The 13,539-nt window shown below is 38.7% G+C and overlaps 1 pseudogene; it reads right to left on the minus strand.

Annotated features, from left to right (window-relative positions):
* Nucleotides 1-741: 741 nt before the first annotated feature.
* On the minus strand, nt 742-11,956 carry LOC143671990 (transcription factor CP2-like protein 1 pseudogene; annotated as a pseudogene).
* Between the last annotated feature and the right edge of the window lie 1,583 nt (nt 11,957-13,539).

Here is a 13,539-nt window from a genome sequence, read left to right on the forward strand (position 1 = left end):
TCTGCTCATGAGAATGTGCCTGAAAATGGTCATTCTCTGCCATGAGGGGCTTCAAAACTAACATCCGTGTGATGGGTCCTACATGTACATTGTGGTGTCTACTGTGCCAATGAAGATATGACACCAGCTCTGGTCTTTGCAGGAGCAAATTCTAAGAAACAAGGTAATGATGGACGATGTAGAGGTGTGGAAATAACCCCCTCTTCCATCAGTCCATGGAAGAAGAGGAAAGATAGACCCTCGCGAGGGTCCCTGAGAAGGGAAAAACACATGAAGACAAGAGATTGGTAGCAATAGGCACTGCTCAGTGTGCACCTGGCCAAGGGGGTCAATTACTAGGTAAAAGCTGAAGGTTTGTTGGTGAGGCAAAGGATTGCTCAGAAAGAACCTATGCAAGTGGCACCAAGATACCCAATGAACTAACTTCCCACTAAGGGGGTAAGAGGTTTCAGAGGAGGTGTCTCCCATTTGCCTGTTTAGAATTTCAGGATTGGGAAAAAGAACAAGTGGTTCAAAAGTTGGTGTAGGAAAACGGGAGAGAAGCCACTGGCTTTCTGCATGCTAGAGGCTCTGTGTCCATAGGATTCTGCTGGTGGATGATCTGTGTCTGTCATAGACTCAGCCATGTTCCTTCTAGCCTCAGATGGCCAGGCGAGGCCATACCTTACAGTGGCACAACTTTTACATACAAGAGGAGTCTTGAGTGCTGGAGTTGGAGTCAGGCACACAACTTACTTCTGTTCAGAGTCCACATTTCAGGATGATGTAGCTGTCATTGCTCTCAGCTTTTAAGGTGCTAAGGGTAAAACAAATTTATCTTGGAAATTCTATACCATCTCTTTACTTGCCACCACATGGATGCCCATGGGCTCCTGCCATATATTCATTCGGTGGATGTACTGGGGGGAGATGCTGCACAGATTTGCAATCTTCCCAATGAACTCCAAGGCAGTCATCTCTTCCAAAAATATGGTATGGTTCACACACAGACTGCTGTCCCCACTGACATTCTGCTTCTGGTGCAGGGGAACTTGGTTATGTTCAATTTCTAGCAGAGATAGATAGTCATCTTTGGCCTTACAGTCCTGTCCTTGATGGCACTGAAGAACCAAATCCCACCTGCAGGACTACAGATCTGAACCAAAGCATCTCCAGACATCTTCAGCAAGTCAGAACCTGAAAAACTGGTGAAGAGCTTGAAGATCAGTGAGAACTTGTTGCAGGTAGCCACTGCCCACAGGGAAGGTCTCCACTGAGTGAGTCAGAGAGTTGTTGCCTTGGCCAACATAAAAGTTGTTTGGGTGATTCGTTGTGGCTTGGGGACAGGGTATTGGTCCCCTGGCAGGCTGTGTCAGGTCATGGAGAGCACTCTGTGAGGATGGTATTCTCATATGATGGCTGGTATTTCTTTTCTAGGATGGTTCTTTTCTCCATCTTCACCCAATCAGTCTTCTGCTTCTGGTTGGCTCCCTTTGGTTTGAACCCCTTGATCTGGAGGATGGCTGAGTGCAAGTGATCCCTGTATACCTGGTTCTCTTCTGCTAAATGTATCAATCTGCATGCAAAAAGGCACCTTGTTCTCACCCCCATGCTTCCTTGGGGTGAAGTCCTTGCTGATGCAGTGCACCTGAATGAATGCAGAGCCTCTCTTCAAAAGGTCCTACAAAAACTCCACAGTGTGTGTTCATCTGGATGGGGATTGCCCTGAGGTCCAAGACACCAATAGGCCGTGAAATACCAATGTCCAGGATCCGGTCTCTGACTGCCAGCCTTCCAGCTGCTGGTACTCTGTGTACCGGCAGCTGGTGGTCATGGAAAAGCAGGCGGGTGATGCTCTTAACATACTTTGTGTTCAGATCTTGAAAGTTTCCCAGCTCCAGATTCTCTAGGAGTCGGATTTCATAAGACTGACCTTGGTTGAGGTAGGTCAACCTCTCTTCCTGCAGCCTCACGGCAGGGGATGTGGTGGCAGACAGCCCATACTGCAAGGGCTGCAGGCAGGCCTCATTCTTCAGGGACTGTTTGAAGAGGTAGCTGCCAGAGTTGCGTTGATTGTAGTGCTCAGGCTGTGAGTGCCTAAATAGTATGGCTGGAGCATTAAACGCTTCTGATCCAGGCCTGGACTGTGAGCACAGGACAGTGAGCCAGACTGGGAGTGCAGACAACGAGTGCAGAGACGGCCCCTCCTGCCAAACAAGAACACCTGAATTACACGCTTCTGGACCTCTACTTCATTTTTGAAAGAATGTCTCACCGAATATAAAATTATTGATTGGCAGTTGTTTTCTTTTTTCAGCTCTTTAAGTATTTTGACCCACTACCTTCTTGCCTCCATTGTTGCTGATGAAAAATTGGCACACTCAATCTAATTAGGGCTCCCTATGCAAGACATGTTGCTGTTCCTTTGCAGCTTTCAGAACTCCCTTCCTGTCCTTTGTGTTCAACAGTTTTTTATCAGTTTATGGGATGTAGTTTTCTTTATGTTTATCCTGTTTATTGTTCTCTGGGCTTCTTGAATGTGCATATTCACGTCTTTTGCTAAGTTTGGGAAGTTCCTTGCAATTATTTTGCTGAATATTCCTTCTGCTCCTTTCTTCTCCTTCTGTACTTTCCTTCATCTGCTTAAACACTTTAAAAAAAAAAACTTTATTCAGTATGTGCATAGTCTGGTCTTCTTCGGTGATGTTTTCTGGATTCTTATCCTCTTCCCTTGGTTGGGCCTTCATTTCCAGCTTCTTCATTTGCCCTGTAATCTTTTGTTGCACACTCTGCATTTTAATACTTAAAAATGGTTAATCTGGGATTTATTACTTGAGATATGTGTATCTTGATCTTGTAACCAGCTGGTAATATGACAGAGATTCTTTTGAGTTTCAGCCTCCTACCAGGAAGGTGTGCAAAGATTAATGCAAAGTTCAACATCTTCCCTGTCTTTTTTAGGCCTGTGTCTTGTCCTGGACTGTGCTTGCTAGTTGCTTTTGAGTTCCCCTATTAACAGAAATTTGGATGCTCCTTCTATTTCCAAGGAGGTAGCCCTCTCCCACTCCTAGATGTTTAAAGCAGGTAGACCTTTGCCCAAGGCTGTCTGCTTCAATAGTTCCTTACATTGCATTTGTTGTTTCAAACTACTTTTACCTGTAGGTCAAATTTTGGGCAGGGGGCATGCCAGAGGTACTTTCCTAAGTCAGTTTTTCCAGCCAGAACAAACCCAGCTATCCACCAAAAGGGCACAGACTTCTTCCAAACTGCCCTGGAGAATGGATTAGGAAAGATGCCAGGAGCTTCTTCCATAGCTCCCCAACACCGTACTCTCATGAACTTCCCAGGAAATATAGCCGTTCAACTGCCCCCTGAAGCTCTGATGAAGTGTAGCATCTTTACATCTCTTCAGCCTCCTTTGACAGGGGTGGGTTGAAAAAAATGGCCACATTAGAGCTGGACCCCCAGCAATCTAATGTCACTAATCAAAAGCTGTCACGATCACCTGTCAGCTGTGCTTACCCCTGATCTTGGTGAAATGGATTTTTATGTCATTTCTGTCACCAACAAGCCAGCCAGGGTCTGGACCCAATGGTGGCCTAAAATGAGAGTGGGAGATAGGTACCAGTAACTGACACATGGAGAGAGCAGTTTACTAGTTTTTACTGTATTTTACCACTCTCTTGTTCCTACTCTTCCTTGTATACTTTGTTTTCTACTGTTCTCTGAAATTTTGAAATAGTTGTTTCAGACAGTTCCTGACTTTATAGCAGTTGTTCTGGTGGAGGGATTGATTCCTGGAGCTTTATACTCTGCCATATTTCCACAATTTTCTCTCCAGACAGAAACCTTTTTGATAGAACCTACTCTATTGCAATCAAACATCATGGGGAAAAAATCTTCGTTTTTCCCTCACTCTGAGTTAGTGAAGGTTCAGGGGAAACTACTCTGTTTGGGGTAATGAGGAAGCCCTCCCCTTAATTTTCAGGGTGGTGCCAGTGGATTCTGAGTGGGGATCCTGGAATTCTACCCTTATTCAATGGTAATGAGGTTGCATCCCCATTCCCATTCTGGCATAGGGGTGATCTGCTAAAATAGAAGATTTAAATAAGATCCAGAAAACCATAGCTTTATAATTAGATCCCCACCATTTTTCAGGATACAAGTGAAAATAACTCAATGAAAAAAAAAGAGGAAAATCTCAAATTGAATGAGAAAAGACAATCAACAGAAACCACAACTGAGATGACATGGATGTTAGAATTATTTGATATGGATTATAAAGCAGCCATTATAAAAGTGTTTTAGTGAGAAATTACATTTGAAACAAATGAAAAATAGAAAATATCAGCAAAGAAATAAAATATATGAATGGAATTGTTGAACTGAAAAATGCAATAACTGAGTTCAAAACGTCACTGAAGGGGTTCAATAGCAGAATGAAAATAATAGATTAAAAAGTCAGGAAACATAAAAATTGATTGATGGAAACCATCTACTATGAACAAAAGAAAGTTTATAGACTTGAGAAGTAAATGAAAATGAACAGTGCCTCAGAAAACTGAAAATAACCAAATATCTAGCATTCATGTCATTGGAGTCACAGAAAGAGATCATAAAGAGTGCGGGCTGAAAAGTTATTTGAAAACATAATGATAGAAAATGTCCCAAATTTGACAAAAGGCATAAACTTAAACATTTAAAATGCTAAGGAAACCTGAAACAGATTAAACCCAAAGAATCCTTCCCACAATACATCATAATCAAGCTTCAGAAAACTAAAGTCAGAGAGAAAAATTTGAAAGCAAGAAGAGAGAAACAACACCTCACCTATAAGGGAAGAATAATTTGAATGACATTGGATTTCTCATTAGAAAACTCAGAAGTCAGAAAGAAGTGGGACAAGATGTTTCAAGTGCTCAAAGAAAATAATTATCAACCCAGAATGCTGTACCCAGTGCAAATATTTTTCAGAAATGAAGGGGGAAATCATGACATTCTTAGATGAAGGAAACATATTTATCACTAGCAGTCCTATGCTAAAAAAATTGGTTAAAGGAAATTCTTGAAACATAAAAGAATTTATGAAAGAAGGAATCTTGGCAGACCAGGAAGGAAGAACAACAACATGATTAAAAATATGAGTAAATATATTAAACTATCCTTCTACTCTTGAATTTTCTAAATTCAACTACATAGAACAAACCCTGAATAAACCATATCAATAGATACACTGCAGACAAATTAAAATTGAATTATATAAAATGTTTAAATAATCCACAGGAAATCAGGAAAAGGAAAAGAAAGTGAAGAAAAGCAGAAGGAACACACAGGAAACCACAAAATGGCAGATTCAAGCCATAATATGTCAATAATGGCATTAAGTAGTCAAAATACAACAATTAAAAGAAAAAAGCATATAGAAGAATTCAACAACACCTTCAACCAACAGGATGTAACACTTATAGAAAACCCCATCCAACAATAGCAAACTACACATTCTTTTTGAAGCACCCATGGAACACTCACCAAGATAGAACATATCCTGAGTCATCAAAAAAATTAAGCAAATTTAAGATAATTGAAATTATGGACTATGTTATCTGACCATAGTCAATCAAACTGGAAACAACAGAAGTAAAACAGGAAATTGCTAAACATTTGGAAACTAAACAACATACTTCTAAATAATCCATGGGTCAAAGAGGAAATTTCTAAAGAAATTTAAAAATACACTGAACTGACTGTAAATAAAAATAAATTGTTACCAGTTTTTTTCAACAAAGCTAAAGCAGAGCTAAGAGGAAAAAATATAGCACCAAGAATTGGGATAAGTCTCAAATCTATACTCTAAACTCCCATCTCAAGAAACTAGAAAAATAAACCTAAATCAAGCAAAAGGAAGGAAATAATGAAGAACAGAACAGAAATAAATGAAATTTAAAACATTAGATAGAATCAATTGAACAAAGAGTTGATTCTTTTAAGATCAATAAATTTGGTAAGGCTCTAGCAAGACTGAATAAAAACCCAGTATTGTTTTGGGTCAGAGGAAAAAGATAATACTTTCTGTGGGAGCTTTGAAGTAGGATATGGATGGAAAGACGATAATTCTTGGGGGAACCCATAACGTGCCTAGTGATTCCTATGTATGAATTAATTGAGTTCTTCCAGCAAACCTTTGAGTAGATGTTACTGCCCTTGTTTGATGAGGAGACTAAAGCTCAGAGAAGTTAAGGGATGTGGCTGTGGTAACATGGTTAGGAAGTATTAGACATAGGGTTTGAGTACATGCCTGTGTAATTCTAAAGGTTGGAGCACATATCCATCCAGATGTCCTGGTAAATCCTTCATAAAGTTAGTGGCATATTAATTTGACCTTGAATGATAAGAAACATGTGCATGAAGGTAAGGGTCAGGTGGGAAACTGTGGTGGTTTGTAACTGTATATACCCCAGAAAATCAAATTCTTAAAGGTAATCTATTCCTCTGGTTGCAAATATATTGTAAGTAAACCCTTTTGATGAGGTTACTTTAGTTAAGGTGTGGCTTTGGATGGGTCTTAATTCTCTTACTGGAGTCCTTTATAAGAGAATGAAATTCAGACAAAGAAAGAAACTACAGAAAACAAGAACCTGAAATCAGTGGGACCCAGTAGAAGGGAGAGACCAGCAGACGTTGTCATGTGCCTTGTCATGTAACAGAGGAGCCCAGGATCACAGGTCTTCAGGAAGAAAGCATTACCTTGATGACATTTTGATTTGGACATTCTTTTGGCCTCAAACTGTAAGCTAATGAATTTCCATTGTTTAAAGCAGACCTATTTACTGATATTTGCTTTGAGCAGCCTATGATATTAAGGCAGAAACCCATTCCAAAAGCTGCCTACCACTGACAATGCTGCCAGCACAGATTCTATTTCTGATAGAGGATCATCTCACCCTTGGTCAGGCTCCTTCCCTGAGTTCTTTCAAGATATGCGTATATATAAGACATGGTGCATTTATTCCATTTTTAATAATTGACATTTACTCTGTAGGAAGCACTATGTCAAGGGATTGGGATTTAATAATAAGAAAGTTGCAATACTGCCCTTATGGATCAGTTTGTCTAATGGGAGAGACAGACCAGTAGACAGAAGATTACAACTCAGGAAGATCAGTTCTCAGATAAGGGAGAGGCAGGATCTTGGAAGAGAACAGATGTGGTAATCATTGCTCAGATTTTAGGATTCACAGGTTTCCTGGAAAAAATGTGTTAGCCAGGTGATAGGTAGAGGATGTTCTTGGCATGTGCAAAGTCTAGGAGGTGGTAGTAGGAAGGGAAAGAGAAACATATATCCCTCTACCTAACTCTGATCTCCTTCAAAATCAGGAACTCTGTCTCATTTATCTCTGTCAGCCCAGGTTGCCAAGAAGAGTACTTTATACATAATAGACACTTATAAATGCTTTCTGGAGAGTAAACATATTTTGTATAATACCATATTACTGCTGCTGCTTATCTGGTAGTCTTAACTTATAGGATTTGGGCTATAGTGTTCAAGTGAAGAGAGCATATGTGAGAGTACTTCATGTATGCTGGGTGTGCAACAAACATGAGAACTTGACTCTGATCAAAAGCTTTTTCACTATCTGACATTGTTGACTGTACTGATGTCAATTCTGATTTTTGGCATCCAGTGAGATCCTTGATGATAGGAGCTATTCTGCAATCAGGGTGACATCATCATTAAAAGGTTATGGGGCTTTTCAAAGTGGCAACCCGATATACACATAGGAAGTCATTGCTGAGTGAGTATCCCATATAAGTGCTGAGTGTGTGGAAAAGGCACACGCAAAATGTTGGAAGGGGACACAAGATCTGAGCTTGGGGAGCTACTAATCAATTGATGATACACAAATGTCTTCCCAACAAAACAGCAAGGTAGATGAGACAACATGGGCTGGTGGATGAACAAACCACTGGACTTGGAGTGAGGAACTTATATTCTTTCCTTGAGTTGCTATTAACTGGTAACCTTGACTTAGTCTTTCCCTCTCATAAACTTCAGTTTCTCCATTAGGTCCCTGAAGTAGATAGTCTCCAAGGATTCTCCCACCGTAGCTTGGCCAGTATCAAGACTGGCAAGCTAATCAAGGGCAAACCAAAGAATAGAATCATGCTCTCAGACCTGGCAAACCCTTTGGAGGTCACTGACTACAATCTTTCTGGTAACCATTAAAAATGAGGTTACTGAGGTCCAAAGAAGGGAAAAAATTGCACATGGTCACTTTCAGCAATGCTAATATGAGAGTCAGGACTAGAACCCAGGTCTTCAGGAGGGTTCCTGCCATTGCAACCTGTGCCTTCAAGGACATCAACATGAACTTGGTTTGATCTCCTAACCAAGGTTCATTGTTACTTTTCACATTACCACTGCTCTGTTACAAGGTAATAAGACAAATGCTCAAAATGAGCATTTTTCTGACTCAGTGACAGGTAACCATTTGACATTTAGTTCCTATAGTGAACACTGATTTTGGACATTGTTTCCTTGTACCCATTGTTAGCACAGGCTTTGCATCCAATAGCTCTCTGGCATGAGCTTACAAAGACGTTTTTCTCCATGAAATGAGAAGAGGGAATATATGGGGAAGGGAAGAAATCAAATACCTTAAAAGACTGCCTTAGGGATCAAGGGATAAGCTACATGATGTTTACACATTGAACCAACTTTGATTCATCAGTCATTACTGCTTCTCAGACAAATACAACTCACTAAGCCAGTTCATAAAGTCTCACTTTGCTCTCGGTCTTAGGCATTGGCTCTAGAGTTGTTTATCCTAAACTAGAGATTGTTAGAGCACTAAACCTCTTCCACGGCAATACCTGTGTTCCCTGGAATGTTTGTAGTGAAATTGGGAGAAGGAGGCAGGAAATCTAAGCTGTACTGAGCATCTATTATGACTCAAGCAATTTTCTAATTCCTTTATATTATAATTTAGACTAATAGAAAATGCTACTTTTTATGCTTACCATGTGACAGGTACTTTATAATCACTGTTTCATTTAATCCTTACAGCAGCTCTATAGGGCAGTTATTGTAATTATTATGCCCAATTTCAAGATGAAGAAACTTAAGCTCAAAGAGAGGGAGAGTATCTGGTTCATGGTCATTTGACAAATTAGTGGCAGAGCCTGAATTTAAACCCAGATTTGTTTTATTTTTGTAAATTCATGTCATTTTCTCTGCACTAATGGATCTTATACCTTAGTGGGGCCCCCAAGCATTCTTCTCAGAGGAAGAAAAATTGTGAGGAATTATAAGTGTGTTCTTTTGATGTTTTATCAACACTGACATTCAGTAAGGAAAAAAGACACATAAGTAGTACACTCCCATTTCACAGCTGGAAAGGAGAATCTAACTTTGGGATCCCATGACTGTAAAGAACTTCAAGAGGGAAAACAGGCAGAGTGGACCTGAACTCTTGTCAGTCAAATAAATTTTTCATCTGGCTGGACCTCCGTTTTTATAGTTGTGTCTTGTGAATGAACCTACCCAGCATCCAGACTCCTTTTTCAAGAAAATTATCAAAACTAAAGGCAGCAACTCTCAGGGTATTTCTGTGTGTGATCCAGCTGCTTCAAAGGCTATCTTAGGAAAATTATGTTCTGGACTGCTCTTTTACGTAGCTATGGTTCTTTGGGATCCTGGGATAATGTAGAGAAGACTGGGGCTTGTATGACTTGCAGAATCTTTGCATACTTTTTTGACCTAAATACCACCAGCATTGTAGAAGCAAGCTCTGGGTACTTCAAGTCAAGTCCAAAAGAGCGTATATGTTAAGAAAGTTTAGAGAAGTGCTTTTGAAACTGTTCTCCAGTTGAAATATTTCACAATTCTTTCCCAGTTCCATCCCTTTACCAGTTCAACTTCCTCATCAACCATTCATGTCCCATAAGAAGTAACATGATAATTATTGGGGAGATGGGAGAAGCAAGCCAGATGACCAATGCATCTTTCACTTCCAATTCAAATGTTTTTGTATCTGGAAAGTTCATTTTATGTTTTTGTGAATTCTCAGCATCTTGTGGCATAGAGTATTTGCTTTACATTTCTCCAGATGGATCCAGAATTTATTGTGGTTTGGCACAGGTGTTATCACTTGAGGCCTTCCTGAGTCATCCACAACATTCTATTTACTTTGTGCTCAGTGAATATTTGTAGAATGAGTGAAAATAAATAGCCAGCTATAAATCTCCTATTGAAAGAGATGGAAGAAAGGAAGAAATGGTGTTCTCTAGAAGAGCTAAACCCACTATCCATACTTTAATGCCCTTCATGAAGACTTCTATGTTCCCTAAACTGGAAATGGATTTTCCCCATCTGGGTAGAACCTCAAACCATTCAAATAACAACTAGCAGAATCTTGTAGTGAAAAAGAGCTCAAGTTTTGGAAGTTCAGTTTCCAGTTCTGTCATTTACCAGCTGTGTGACCTTGAACAAATTATCCAAACCCCTGTAAGCCTCAATTTTATATCTGTAAAATGAGTTTCCTTATCTTTTTAACCTTACAGTATCATTGTAGGGATTAAGTAAGACAGTGTAGGTATACATCCTAACATGGTGTCTTGTAGATTAGTTTCTTCTATTTTCTTGTTTGTCAGGTACTGATATGAACAGTAAGAATTTTCGAAGTAGGAGTAAAATAAATATAGAGTGTAGTTACCTTTTTTATTGCTACACATGCAGAGTGTGCCGTGTGGATTCCCAGATATATTGGGAGGAAGGGAGCTAATTCTGCCATCGGTTCATTGGGAATTGATGCTGATAACTCCCTGATAACTCCCCTCCTCTGAATCCTTCCCTACTAGGGAAAAGAGTTACCAGGTATTGATCATATAGGTTTACTTTTGCCATAATAACATTCTTCTCTTTTTCTTGTTGTGGTAAATAGACTGAAGCACAGAACAATAAAGTAAATAATGCATCATGCAGCTGGCATGTTTCAGACCCAGGATTCAATAGAAATAGATAAATATGTGTATAGAGATAGGTACAGACATAACTTGCTTTATTACACTTCGCTTTATTGTGCTTCATAGATACCGCATTTTTTACAAATTGAAAGTGTGTGGCAACCCTGCATCAGACAAGTATATAGGAGCAATTATTGTAACAACATGTGCTCACTTTGTGTCCCTATGTCATATAATTATTATTTGTAACTGTGAAATATAACACATATACAAAAAATCAATAAATTTCCAAGTACATTTTAACAAGCAGTTATAGAACAGATTTTAAAGTTTGGTATGGGAATCAGTTCATGAGTTTTCATTTTTTCTTCTAGCTGCTCCAAGACACTGGAGACTGAAAGATTTCTAGCTTCATTTCATTGTTGTCAGAAAATATGCATTATATGACTTCAATATTTTTGTACTTGAGACTTGTTTTGTGACAGAATATATGGTCTATCCTGGAGAATGATCCATGTACACCTGAAAAGGTGCATGCTGTTCTTGTTGATGCAGTATTCTATATGCTGCTAAGTCTAGTTGGTGTAGTGAATCTTTCAAGTCCTATGCTTCCTTATTGATCTTCTGACTGGATGTTCTATCCATCATTAAGAGTGGTGTGTTAAAATGTCCCACTATTAATGTAGAACTGTCAAATTTTCCCTTCCAATCAGTCAATATTTACTTCATATATTTTGGAGCTCTGCTGTTAGGTGCACACATATTTACAATTGTTATATCTTCCTGTTGAATTGTCCCATTTATCGTTATATAATGATCAACTTTGTCCCTTGTAACTGTTTTTTTTTTACTTAAAGTCTATCCTGTATTGCTACAGCTACCCCATATCTCTTTTGGTTACCACTTGCATGGTATATATTATGCCACCTTTTCAAGCACAACTTACTTGTATCTTTGAGTTAAGGTGAATGTCTTGCAGACAGCACATAATTGGGTCATGCTCTTTTTCATCCATCCTGCCAATATCTGCCTTTTGACTGGAGGATAGAATCCAGTTATACTTAAAATCACTACTGATAGTACAGGTCTTTGCTCTGTGATTTTGCTATTTAGGCTTCATAAGCCTTGTAACTTTTTGTCCCTCATTTCTGTTAATGCTTATTTTTATATTTATTTGCTTTCTGCATTATACCATATTGATTGTATTCTCGTTTCTATGTGGGAATATTTTTAAACTATTTTCCTTAGGGTTATAGTGGAGCTAAAACTTAGTTTAAGAATAAGAATCTTATAGAATCAAATATGATCTGTAAGAATCATATTTGGTTTGATACTAACTGAACTTCAAAAGCATGCACATATACTTTTCCTATACACCTCTCTCCCCCATCATGTTTTTGTACTTGTTACCACACTTATCTCTGTACATGGAATGTCAAAAAACAAATTTATCAATACTTTTTATGCATTTGAATTTTAGTTCCTGAAGGAAATAACATGTGGAGTAACATATAAAACCATACAAGATGTTAACACTGCCATTTAATTTCCTAAATGGTTACCTTTACCACAATTACTTATTTCTTTATGCTGCTTTGAACCACTGTCTAGTTTCTTGCCTTTCAGCCTGAAGAACTCCCTTTAGCATTGCTTGTAGGGCAGGTCTAGTGGTGATGAACTCTTTCACTTTCTGTTTATCTGAGAATGTCTTAATCTTGCCCTCATTTTTGAAAGAGGGTCTCTATGGATATAAAATTTTTGTCTGGCAGTTGTTTTCTTTTAAGACTTTAAGTATCTCAACTCACTGCCTCTTTGCCTCCATTGTTTTTGATGAGAAGTCAGCACTCACTTAATTGGGACTCTCTTGTACATCACAAGTTGCTTTTCTCTTGCAGCTTTCAGAACTCCCTCCTTGTCCTTTGCATTCGATAGAATAATCAATATATGATGGAGTATACTTTTCTTCATGCTTCTAATGTTTGGTGTTCTCTGAGCTTCTTGGATGTGCATATTCATGTCTTTTGCTATATTTGGGAAGTTGTCCATTATCATTTCTTTGACTATTCCTTCTGCCTCTATCTTTCTTCTCCTTCTAGGACCTCCAAAATATGAATATTTGTGCCTTTGATGGTGTCCCAGGGGTGCCTTAAGCTATTTTTGCTTTTAATATTTCTTTTTTCTTTCTGCTCCTCAGTCTGACTCATTCCAAGTTTCTTGTCTTCATGTCTACTTATTTTTTCTTCTACCAGCTACAATCTTCTCTTGAAACCCTTTTGGGAATTTCTCATTTCAGTTATTGAGGTGTTCAACTCCAGTAGTTCTGATCGGTCCCTTTTTGAAATTTTTCTTTACTTATATTCTTATATTGCTCGTTCATTATTTTTCTGATATTCTTTAGCTATTTCTATATGTTTTCCTTCATCTCCTTGAGCATTTTTAAGATCATTTTTAAAGGACTTTTTCTGTATGTACTCATGGATATCTTCTTTATTGGTGCTTTCTGTAGTTTTATCCTCTTCTGTTGATGGAATCATTTCCTGTTTTTTGCCTTGTACTCTGTTTTTGCACACTGGCCATTTTACTATTTAAATGTTTCCT

Source organism: Tamandua tetradactyla, chromosome X, assembly GCF_023851605.1.
Source record: "Tamandua tetradactyla isolate mTamTet1 chromosome X, mTamTet1.pri, whole genome shotgun sequence".
Lineage (NCBI taxonomy): Eukaryota > Metazoa > Chordata > Mammalia > Pilosa > Myrmecophagidae > Tamandua > Tamandua tetradactyla.